At 45.7% G+C, this 12,534-nt stretch overlaps 1 long non-coding RNA gene across 1 annotated transcript in view; it reads left to right on the top strand.

Moving 5' to 3' along the window:
• The first annotated feature begins 8,188 nt into the window (after positions 1-8,188).
• The window catches only part of LOC309369367, an 84,061-nt gene continuing 79,715 nt past the window's right edge, over positions 8,189-12,534 (top strand). Inside the window, exons 1-2 of the long non-coding RNA XR_014168044.1 lie at positions 8,189-8,447; positions 10,522-10,636. This is a non-coding gene — a long non-coding RNA (uncharacterized lncRNA). The remainder of the gene's footprint in view (positions 8,448-10,521; positions 10,637-12,534) is intronic.

Below are 12,534 nucleotides of genomic sequence, written 5' to 3'. Positions count from 1 at the left end.
ACAGGAGCTAAGCCAGGGGTCAGTAACCTTTTTCAGCTGTGTCCCTCAGACCTTGTGGGGGGCCGGACTATATTTTGAAGAAAAAGAATATGAACAAATTCCTATGCCCCACAAATAACCCAGAGATGCATTTTAAATAAAAGCACACATTCTGCTCATGTGAAAACACGCTGATTCCCGAACTGTCCGCGGGCCGGATTGAGAAGGCGATTGGGCCGGATCCGGCCCCCGGGCCTTAGTTTGCCTACCCATTAGCTAAGCAGTGTTCATTATCCCATGCCGTACTGTGGCTCTCTGGGTCCCGTTGATTCTTCCAGTCTGCAGATAGCGCAGATTGCAGAAGGGCAATAGCTCAGCAGGACCTTCTGCATCTGCTTTGCAGGCAGAAGTTCCCTGGTTCAGTGCGTGGCATTTCCAGGTAGGGCTCTAATGTCCCCTGTCTAAAACCATGGAGCCCTGCTGCCTGTCAGTGTTGACAGTACTAAGCTAGATGTTAAAGGTAAAGGACCCCTGAATGGTTAAGTCCAGTCAAAGGCAACTATGGGGTTCCGGCTCTCATGTCGCTTTCAGGCCGAGGGAGCCGATGTTTTTCCACAGACAGCTTTCCGGGTCATGTGGCCAGCAGGACTAAACTGCTTCTGGTGCAATGGGACACCGTGACGGAAGCCAGAGCGCATGGAAACGCCATTTACCTTCCCGCTGCAGCGGTATCTATTTATCTACTTGCCCTGGCATGCTTTCGAACTGCTAGATTGGCAGGAGCTGGGATAGGGCAACGGGAGCTCACCCTGTCACAAGGATTTGAACCACCGATCTTCCGATCAGCAAGCCCAAGAGGCTCAGTGGTTTAGATTATTACGTTTCTGTATACATCTGCCCTGTGCCACTAAGAGGATTACTTGCATCATAGAAGCCATAGGATTGGAAAGGGACCCCAAGCATGGTTTAGTCTAGCCCCTAATCACAGCTAAAGAATCCCTGGCAGATAGCCATCTAACCTCTGCGTAAAAACCCGCAATGAAGAGGCCTTCACCACCTTCTGAGGTACGTAGTCTGTTCCACTGTTGAATGCAAACCTGGAAGTAGTACCTCGGGTTAAGAACTTTGCCCCAGGATTAGAACAGAAATCGTGCGGCGGCAGCTGGAGGCCCCATTACCGAAAGTGCGTCTCAGGTTAAGAACGGTTTCAGGTTAAGAACGAACCTCCGGAACGAATTAAGTTTGTAATCAGAGGTACCACTGTACTTCCTAAAATACGTAAACCGTGTCGCAGACTGCAACAAGCATAAAGGAATACGCTTCTGTCCATTGTTTACTTTCTCACTCATTAAAAAAAGTAGGGGAGAAAGGACCGTAAGAAAGACTGTTAACTATGTTTATGAGAAAAGCGTTGTCCAAGACAACACCGGTAAAACTCATTGTTCCTAGTCAAATCTCACATAATACAACCAGGGCAAGGCCTCAGATACATCATTTGACACCCTGTTGAGTTATGGATCCAGATAATGTTCGTCAGCGTTTCTCACAATAAACCTTGATGACCTTTGTGCCAAGAGACAAATTGCCACCTGCCCTGCGGAAGTCCTGTTGGGCGAAAGGAAACTCTTCCAAAGGAATTTTCGCCATTCATTTGTATAGAGGCAGCGGCACACCCCTTTCCTTTCTTCCTGGTTTCTGCTTCTTGGTCAGGCTGTAAGCAAGGTGGGGGCCTTAAAAATCTCTCCACCTGGGGGCAAGGTCTGCTTAGCACCAGCTTTGGACAGGTAGCCATGATTGCGCAGGGCCATTCCAGAGGGTCATCCTGGCTTTACGTGATTTTGTAAGGATAGCCAGGAGTGTAACCTCCACATAAGATGAGATCTACCTATAATAAGGTGTTGGATGGCCGCAGCTCTTGGCTGAGACACCTTCCAAGCTTTGCTTAGTAGGAGCAGCGTGGGGTAGAGTGTGGGGGCATTGCCTGGGAGCTGTCCAGGGTCCTGATATGCTTCGTGCTCTGCCCTTTTGTCTTGTTTCCACTTCTCCTGGGAATCCCAGGGCAGCCGGGTGCCAATTTACCGTAACTGCTATCATGAATGAATAACATTTCTTACATCAGCCCATGGATCACAGCAGATTGAAACAAAAAAAAGCAAACCCAAGTGTCCGATTTCCCCCCCCAAAAAGTGCAAAGGTTGCTCTAAAACGAATATATAAAATGTATTAATATCCTTAGAATAAACAGAACTTTTAAAACAGATAAGCATTGCTATGAATGTTAGAAGGATGCTGGAATGAAGTTATATGGCTTTAGCAGAAATGTTATAAAGAATTAAGTAAAAATAGATTGTTAATGGGTCAAAGAGGAAAAAAAGTAAGGTTAGATTGTGTTAAGATAAATTATAGGACAAAAACTGAGAATGAGGGAAAGGATTTGCTGAAATAGCTAATTGAACTAGAATACAAAAAAGGGAGGTGCGAGGAGGTCGATGAAACAAGTAAATGAAGGATAAGATATGGAAATATTGGATGTGTTTTTAATTTTTTTTGTTTTTGCTTCTGTTTTGTTAAGATAAGTAGTGTTTTTTTGCTTTTTTATGTATTGTAATGTATTGTTTTGTTTAACTTTGTTTTCTTTCTTCCTTCTGTAATTCTTAAACTTTTAATAAATATTACTTTAAAAAAAACAGATAAGCATTGCTATTGCATAAAAAATTTAAAAAAAACCCAGCGCAAGATCAGGTGGCATTCAGGAATTGTTTCCAGGACACATTTAATACTCTCATGTTATACTACCAGTTTGCAGAAATGGAGTCCCAAGAATTTCCCTGTTATCCGGTGGCCTTTGCTGCAAATGAAGTAAATGAAACAAGCGCATCCCGGCTTGTTGCTTGCAACAGAAATCCCACTTTCTCCTTCTCTCCCCTGTACTTCATTCTCTTTCAAGAGGGCTCCAGAAAGTGTTCTCTGATATCAGCATAAACACACAAGTTGGTGTGCTGTGGAATCTTCCTGACTGCAGTCACTGATAACATTCATTCGGAATGCCATTTTGTTTGAAAGCTTTTCAATATTCCAGCTTCCTGAAGCCAGGAGGAAATGAGGCCACACACACCTCATTAGGCAGAGAGTTCCACATGCAAAGAGTTTGTTTTCTCCAGCTCAGATAAGGTTTGTGAACACGCACAAATACGAGCCAACCCGCCTCGTTTCATTTGCGTGTATTTATCGCCCAGTTATTTTCCTCCTTTCTGGAGGAAGCACCACATTTCATTTCCAAATATCAAAGGCCAACGCTTTTCCTCCCTGGCTGGCCGGGGGGGAAGCAAGGACCGGACGCAGCAGCAGGAAGGTTGCATGATCCAAACAGGTCAGGGTTCCTGTTCAGAATAGGAAGAGGGGAATGTTGTGGTCAGTTTACTGCCAACATCCTGCTTGCTATGCAGAGAGAGGTCTTGGTTCCAAGTCCTGCCGCGAAAGAGGCAGTTTGTTGTTCCTAAAAATGTAAAGGCACAGATAGGGCTGTGATGAGTCCCTCCATTTAGATAAATATTATTTTAAAGGCATCAAGGAGAGGCAAGTTCCAAAGATGACTCGGTATGCATTCTGCAGCCTGCTTTCCCCCTACCTTTTATTTCTAATAAAAGTTTCACTATTTGACCACCAAAGTGTGTACAATTGCCAGTTTCAGGGTTCTCAATTAGGAACCAGTGTGGTGTAGTGGTTAAGAGTGGTGGACTCGTAATCTGGTGGACTGGGTTCGATTCCCTGCTCCTCCACATGCAGCTGCTGGGTGACCTTGGGCCAGTCATACTTCTCTAAAGTCTCTCAGCCCCACTCACCTCACAGAGTGTTTGTTGTGGGGGAGGAAGGGAAAGGAAAATGTGAGCCGCTTTGAGACTCCTTAAAGGGAGTGAAAGGCGGGATATCAAATCCAAACTCTTCTTCTTCTTCTCAATTCCTTGCCTGTCTAGATGCTTGAAATCCAGCTTACTGAATGAAATCTACTCGGAGTCGAGAGTGGATTTCATGCTCTTTATTCAGCTCATAGTGGTGAGGAGGAATGGATGTTCCCCCAGAATGTCTGCCTTATATACATTATTTACACAATGGGCCCCAGGTGATTGGCTAATTCTGGGATTCACCTGTAGGTCAATCAGGTTGCGGATTCCCTTCCACCTGGAGCTGGATTGGGTGGCTCCTGTGGACCAACAAGGCTGCTGCATTCTGGATCCTATTGTTTTAGGACCAATCAGACTACTGCATTCTAATCTTATTCTAGGACCAATCAGACTGCTGCCTTTTGGATCCTATTCAACTCAGTACATAACACTGAACGTATAGGATCAGAGTTGTGGGACACCGGCATGCTCTCCTGAGCTCTGGATGAGACTTGGGGAACATGGGCTGCCTTTACATTCTGTGTAAACTGTCAGGGAGCTGTCAGGAAAAATTCCAAACAACTCTCAGTTCCCAGGATGCTTTGGGAGAAGCTACAATTGCTGAAAGCAGCGCAGCACTGCTTTAAATGTCCCGTGCAGATGGGGCCACACCAACAAGGATTATCCATGAGAAAAATGTACTTGGCACCTTCTGTAGAAAACAATATGGGCCAAGGAGCAGCTGAGGCTATGCGCCAACATGAACTGTGCAACTGTGGCCTCCATGCCTTGCCAAACCACCAGGAGGAATTCTGGATCAACTTCCTTCATGGTTCTTACAGGGCATGAAGATGAGAAGTCGGACGCAAACACGAACTTCCTCGCATTTCCTCTCTTCCCATCACTGTCTCAGGAGTGTAATTTGGGGTCAGCAAATACGCACATGGACCAGGGGGCATGGTGGAGAGGAGCAAAATCATCATAATTATTCTAGTAAGGAATCCAAGGGCTTCCGCAGCCCAGAGGACTGAATGACCCTTCTCTACCCAAAACAGAACAGCATGATGCACAAGGCGTTGGCAAAACGGTGTGACACCCCTCCTTCCCGCCTAGCTCCCCTAAGCAGATGGTTATCTTGAATGGCAAGGTGCCATTTTGCTGGTATTTCTCAAGCTAGTTTGCTGATACAGTGTTTTAGAAGATGCAAACGATTGCTGCGAAGTACGTTTCTAGGCACAATTCAAAGTGCTAGTGCTGACCTTTAAAGCACCAAATGTCCTTTCCCCTGTATACCTGAAGGAACATCTCCATAGTCTAGCCCAGACACTGAGGTCCAGCGCCAAGGGCCTTCTGTTGGTTCCCTCAGTATGTTTCCGGGCACAATTCAGAGTGTTGGTGCTGACCTTTAAAGCCCTAAACGGCCTCAGCTCAGTATACCTGAAGGAGCGTCTCCACTACCATCGTTCTGCCCGGGCACTGAGGTCCAGCACCGAGGGCCGTCTGGCAGTTCCCTCACTGCAAGAAGCAAAGCTACAGGGAACCAGGCAGAGGGCCTTCTCAGTAGTGGCGCCCGCCCTGTGGAACGCCCTCCCACCAGATGTCAAACAGATAAGCAACTACCTGACATTTAGAAGACATCTGAAGGCAGCCCTATTCAGGGAAGTTTTTAATGTGTGACATTTTAATGTATTTTAAAGCTTTGTTGGAAGCCACCCAGAGTGGCTGGGGAAACCCAGCCAGATGGGCGGGGTACAAATAAATTATTATTATTATTATTATTATTATTATTATTATTATTATTATTATTATTATTGCAAGAAGTGAGATTACAGGGAACCAGACAGAGGGCCTTCTCAGTAGTGGTGCTTGCCCTGTGGAACGCCCACCCATCAGATTTCAAGGAAATAAACATCTATCTGACTTTTAGAAGACATCTGAAGGCAGCCCTGTACAGAGAAGTTTTTTATGTTGTTATTGTTGTTGATATTTTGCTGAAAGCCACCCAGAGTGGCTGGGGCAATCCAGTCCGATGGGTGGCATATAAATAATAAAATGTTGGACAATATTGTCGGACAATAACCTCCACAATCAGGGCCGGCCCAACACACTTTGCTCCCTGAGGTCAAAGAACAAGATGTTGCCTCTCTCCATTCCATGTGCAAAAGCTGACTAGACTGGCAACTGCGGTTTCAAGCACATGACTCCCCCCCAAAGAATCCTGGGAACTGGAATTCACTGAGGGTGCTGGGAATTGTACTTCCGTAAGGGGCAGGTGAGGGACGCGGGTGGCGCTGTGGGTAAAACCTCAGTGCCTAGGACTTGCCGATCACATGGTCGGCGGTTCGAATCCCCGCAGCGGGGTGAGCTCCCGTCTTTCGGTCCCAGCTCCTGCCCATCTAGCAGTTTGAAAGCACCCCTAAGTGCAAGTAGATAAATAGGGACCGCTTTATAGCGGGAAGGTAAACGGCGTTTCCGTGTGCTGCTCTGGTGCCGGTTCGCCAGAGCAGCTTTGTCACGCTGGCCACGTGACCCGGAAGTGTCTGCAGTCAGCGCTGGCTCCCGGCCTCTAGAGTGAGATGTGCGCACAACCCTAGAGTCTGTCAAGACTGGCCCGTACGGGCAGGGGTACCTTTACCTTTACCTTTAAGGGGCAGGTGACACTTCCTAGAATTCTTTGGGGGGAAGTCATGTGCCTTTAAAGCATCGTGCGGATGTAACCTGAATCTCACTTCGGCATCCACCATTGCCTCTGAGGGGAGCAGGGGAGCTTCAGGGGCCCAGGAAAGACTTCATGGCACACACTCAAGACCTCTGTCCCCTCGCCACCCTTCAGCATTTACTGCCTGAGGCAGCTGCCTCACTTGGCTTCCTGGTAGGGCCAGCTCCATCTACAAGTTAGAAGAACACCTTGGTGGACTTGGACCACATTCTCCATGCATCTAAAATGATACAGTATGATACCACAGCATCATCGAGTTGGAAGAGACCCCAAGAGGAATCTCAGCTAAAGCATCCAGGACAGATGGCCACCCAACCACCTGAAACTGTCATGCCCCACCCCTCAAGGATCCAAAAAATTGTTAGGAGACTTCCTATCCCCTCGCAGAGCTGGAGTTCCCAGAATTGCCTGGGTAGAGAGCTTGCCTATTCAACCATAAAGGCTTCCAGTGATGCAACTGGGCAGGTGCCCCAGATTCTGAGCTTTTGCTTTGAAAAAAGCATGTCTGTAGCCCTGCGAGAAATAAAAATTTGAGCCAAAGTGTGCAGCATCTTCTAGGCCGTATCTGTGAAAGGAGTGTGGTGTGGGAACGTTGTGATTTGTTCCTGGTACTGAGGAATGCTCCCTGTTGTTATTACATACACAAAGTATCAAATGTGGTGACAGTAATAATAATTCAACAAGACAACAACACCACAAACTGGCTTATAAGTATAAAACCAAATTTACTAGAATAATAGCTAGAATAGAGATAGACTTGTAAGCATTCAAACAACAAACATACTAAGGTGCCATGTGCAAGACAAAGCCTGGAGATACTGTAAACATGGAGTGGATCAATGTACAACTCTATCTTAACAAGTTACATGTGCAGTAAACGTTATACAGACTGGGTAAATGAACCCTTCAACAAGTAGCGTAAGTCCAGTCACAGGACGGCAACCCCGTGCCGCCACAACGGAAATGAAAAACTGCTTTGAAAAACTTTTTCATATTCTCCAGTGTGCTACCCTTGCTGTTGTGGCTTTGTCTTGCACATGACACCTTAGTACTGGTATGCTTGTTGTTTGAATGCTTACAAGTCTATCTCTATTCTAGTTATTATTCTAGTAACTTTGGTTTTATACTTATAATCCAGTTTGTGGTGTTGTTGTTTTGTTGCCCTGTTGTTCTTAGACAGCAACATCACCTATGTGTGTGTGTGATCTCCATAATCAGGACATAGCTGTCTTCCCATTGTAAATATAAGGCTGTCAAGAGTGGTTGTCTCTCTCATTTTGGGTTATGCCGTTCCCCACAGCCAGCCATTTTGCATTGTGCCATGCCTCCTCTCTGGAAGCTATTATGTGAGGGGCGCTCCCAGCACTCTCAAAATTCAAAATGGGTCCGCTCTTCCAAAAAGTTGGCAGCCCTCGGGCTGATCCATAGGGACTCTAGTGTATGTTTCTAACACTAATTGAAATCCTTACCCACCGAGTCAGGCAAAACCTCTTCCTCGCCTGACCCCAAACAGGGGTTCTCTTCAGAAGTCTCCAATAGGTTTCTTGTGACCAGGCCAACGGGCCAGCTTTTTAATTTCATTAACTGTGTGTCATAAGATACACCACCCGTCATTGGCTCCTCAATCCATACAGCTCTTTCCCCCTCTACACACTACAGATTTGCTCTCCTAGGGACTCCCTTGTCCTGTGGGAATACCAGTTCAAAGGGATCCCATTGCAATTGTCCCCAGTGGATTGCTAAGCAGAAGGAGTTTGTGGAGCCAAGTCGGTCTGCTTCATCTTGAAGTCTCTCCAAGGAAATGGCTGCCTTTGTGAACCTTAATTTCTTTTTGCTGGTGCTGTTCCTGGCTATAGCTGCTGCTGTTTGTGAGTATGGGGCAATATCCCTCATCCCTTAATTTGTAGAGGGGTAACTATCAGTATCCCTGATCCCTTGACCTTAAAAAAACAAATCAACCCCCTTTCCTCAAAGGAACTAGGAGTGGCACGCACAATTTTTAAGCAGAGGCTGGTAGGGGGTTGGACTGAGGACCCTTAGGGGTAGCTTCCCACTTGACAATTCTATGATTCTGCCATTCCTATTTTATCCCCACAATGTGAGATAAGTGAGGCTGAGGTGGCCCAGGTCACCCAGTGAGCTTCACCGCTGTCTAGATGCAAAGACTGTATTGCTTTGAAATATTTTAATTGCAAGAAGGGTCATTTAGTCCAACCCCCTGCAATGTAGGAATGCGTAGACAGAGTTTGTCCCAGAGTTTGTCATTGGCTCCCAGTACGTTTCTGAGCACAATTCAAAGTGTTGGTGCTGACCTTTAAAGCCCTAAATGGCCTCTGTCCTGTATACCTGAAGGAGCGTCTCCATCCCCATCGTTCAGCCCAGACACTGAGGTCCAGCGCCAAAGGCCTTCTGGCGGTTCCCTCCCTGTAAGAAGGGAGGTTGCAGGGAACCAGGCAGAGGGTCTTCTCGGTAGTGGCACCTGCCCTGTGGAACGCCTTCCCAGCTGATGTCAAGGCAATAAACAACTATTTTACATTTAAAAGACAACTGAAGGCAGCCCTGTTTAGGGATGTTTTTAATGTCTGACGCTGTATTGTTTTTAATATTCAGTTTGGAGCCGCCCAGAGTGCCTGGGGAAACCCAGCCAGATGGGTGGGGTATAAATAATAAATTATTATATTATTATATGTGTACAGTGGTATACCTCGGGTTACATACACTTCAGTTTATATACGCTTCAGGTTACAGGCTCTGCTAACCCAGAAATAGTGCTTCTGGTTAAGAACTTTGCTTCAGGATGAGAACAGAAATCGGGCTTCGGCGGTGCGGCGACAGCAGGAGGCCGCATTAGCTAAAGTGGTGCTTCAGGTTAAGAACAATTTCAGGTTAAGAACGGACCTCCGGAACGAATTAAGTACTTAACCCGAGGTACCACTGTACAGTGTAATGTGTGTGAAGAAGTCTGCCGAGTCCCACTGGGCCAGAGATGTGGGTTATAACATACAATTTGAGGACTGGGAAAAACTATGGAAGGAAGGCTTAAAATTTACTGCATGTATGACGTTAAAAGAAAATGTTATGAAACTGTTTTATAGATGGTATATGACACCCGTAAAATTAGCAAAAATGTATAAGACATGTAATAAGTGTTGGAAGTGTAAAGATAAAGAGGGTACTTTTTATCATATGTGGTGGGAATGTTAGTGAAAGACTTCTGGGAAAAGATATATAATGAATTGAAGAAGATTTTAAAATATACATTTATAAAGAAACCAGAAGTCTTTCTGGGGGAAATTTGTGGAATATCTGGAACATATAAGTGAGGGACAGATAACGCTAAAGGGATTTAAAGAAGCACTGTGAAAAATTAAAAAATATTGTCTAAAGGGAATAGAAAGAAAGATATAAATAATGTCAATATAAAATGAAGAAATGCGTAATTTAAATAATAACTATGGATGATTTGCGGAAAAGCTGAAGGAAGTCCTGAAAAGGAATAAGTTGTGAAAAATTTGATGTGAAACTAATATGTTTTTTGTTTTTTTGGATGTAAATTAATAAAAAAATATTTTTTTTAAAAAAAGAAGTCTGCCGAGTCCCGCCAGTGGTCCACGCATCCCAGTATTGTCTGCAATGACTTGCAGTTTCCCCCTTCCCTGCTTGGAGATGGCGGGCATTCTGCACACAGTTCGGAACCTTCTGCACACAAATGCTCTGCTGCTGAGCCACAGCCCTTGCCCAACACCTGTGCATTATGCTTCCCCAAAGGGAGAAGATATAAAGGGAAGAATGAAATTCCCTGTTGCTTGCAGCAGACAAAAAGCATGCCACAATGATTTAGCCCCCCAAAAATCTCCCTCTCTGGGCAAACTGCAACAGAACCTATCTTTTCAGAGGGCATTTATGTGCTTGGTTTTTCCTTTCTGCTGTTGCCGTTCACAGGTCTGGATGTTCGCACTGGAGAATGGGGTTGCGGAAACTTCCGAGGCTACTGCCGCAAGGACTGTTTCCCCCAGGAAAAATCTCTGGGACCCGAAGACTGTGCTGAAGGCTTGGTGTAAGTCTCCTTTCTGTGCCCCCTTCCCTGTTTTGATCTTTCTGTCGTCGAGATGATAAATAATTCTCAGAGCGCAACAGCCTGGTGGGAAATAAGGGAAACCAAACTTAAATGGCAGTGAGAGATTTTACTTCCTTGGGTTCCATGATCACTGCAGATGGTGACAGCAGTCACAAAATTAAAAGACGCCTGCTTCTTGGGAGAAAAGCAATGACAAACCTAGACAGCATCTTAAAAAGCAGAGACATTACCTTGCCGACAAAGGTCCGTATAGTTAAAGTTATGGTTTTCCCAATAGTGATGTACGGAAGTGAGAGCTGGACCATAAAGAAGGCTGATCTCCGAAGAATGGATGCTTTTGAATTATGGTGTTGGAGGAGACTCTTGAGAGTCCCATGGACTGTAAGAAGATCAAACGTATCCATTCTTAAGGAAATCAGCCCTGAGTGCTCACTGGAAGGACAGATCCTGAAGCTGAGGTTCCAATACTTTGGTCACCTCATGAGAAGAGACTCTGATGTTGGGAAAGATGGAGGGCACAAGGAGAAGGGGACGACAGAGGACGAGATGGTTGGGCAGTGTTCTCCAAGCTACCAGCATGAGTCTGACCAAACTGTGGGAGGCAGTGGAAGACCGGAGTGCCTGGTGTCACGAAGAGTCGGACATGACTAAATGACTAAATGACAAGAAAACTTAAATGGAAACTAGGCAACAGAACCAAACTTCTGTAACGCGATGGCCGAAATGTTCTTTATTTGTTACTATTTATTTCTTGCGTTTATAGCCCAACTTTTCTCTAAGGATCTCAAGGTGGTGTATGTAATTCTCTCTCCCCCCCTCTTTTAATCCCCACAACAACCCTGAGAGGTAGGTTAGGCTGAGAGTGAATGACTGGCTCCAAGGGGAGCCCCACAACTGAGTGAAGATTTGAACCCTGGTCTCGCAGGTCCAGGACTCTCAGCGCTACACGGCACTGGCTTTTGGTAGGGTGTGCAAGTGTCCCACTTGACAGAGTGCAGTCCTCTCGTTGTCTGATGCAAGTCCAGTTTAAAAAGAGAGAGCGCTACATGCCTGGGAGAACTTTCATGACACACTGAAAACCAATTTTCAGTTTCTGCCAACATCCAAAAAACTACAGAATTGGGTAGAACTTCTTAAACTGCATGTCACTTTGTGGTAACGGAAATCTAAAATTCTGTGAACCACCCTGAGACCTCCGAGTATAGGACGGTATATAAATTCAATAAATAAATAAATAAAATAAAAATAGTAGTTGCCCATCGATAGTTTGAAAGTGACCTGGGTTGCCTTGCCCGGTTTGGTGAAATGCATCATAAGCAGTTTAAATCCCAGCAATCATTTCTAAATTTGCATCTATCTATCTATGAATTAGGGACACGGGTGGTGCTGTGGGTTAAACTAGAGCCTAGGACTTGCTGATCAGAAGGTCGGTGGTTCAAATCCCTGCGACAGGGTGAACTCCCGTTGCTCGGTCCCTGCTCCTGCCAACCTAGCAGTTCAAAAGCAAGTCAAAGTGCAAGTAGATAAATAGGTACCGCTCCTGCGGGAAGGTAAATCGTGTTTCCGTGCGCTGCTCTGGTTCGCCAGAAGCGGCTTAGTCCTGCTGGCCACATGACCCAGAAGCTGTACACCAGCTCCCTCGGCCAGTAAAGCTAGATGAGCGCCGCAACCCCAGAGTCGGCCACGACTGGACCTAATGGTCAGGGGTCCCTTTACCTTTTATCTACGAATTAGCACGTGCAGAATGTATTCAAATCTGTAAATCTTTTGTCCTTTTTGGCAAACGCACAGGTGATCACCCTAAACTCCTGCGATGTCTCAGTGTGGTTTTGTTAAAAAAATTAATGCACTAGAGGACCATCTTTTGTCACTACTAG

The sequence above is a fragment of the Podarcis melisellensis genome (genome assembly GCF_964234715.1).
Source record: "Podarcis melisellensis genome assembly, chromosome: 4".
In the NCBI taxonomy this organism is placed as follows: domain Eukaryota; kingdom Metazoa; phylum Chordata; class Lepidosauria; order Squamata; family Lacertidae; genus Podarcis; species Podarcis melisellensis.
This window is presented reverse-complemented; position numbering and strand designations above follow the sequence as displayed.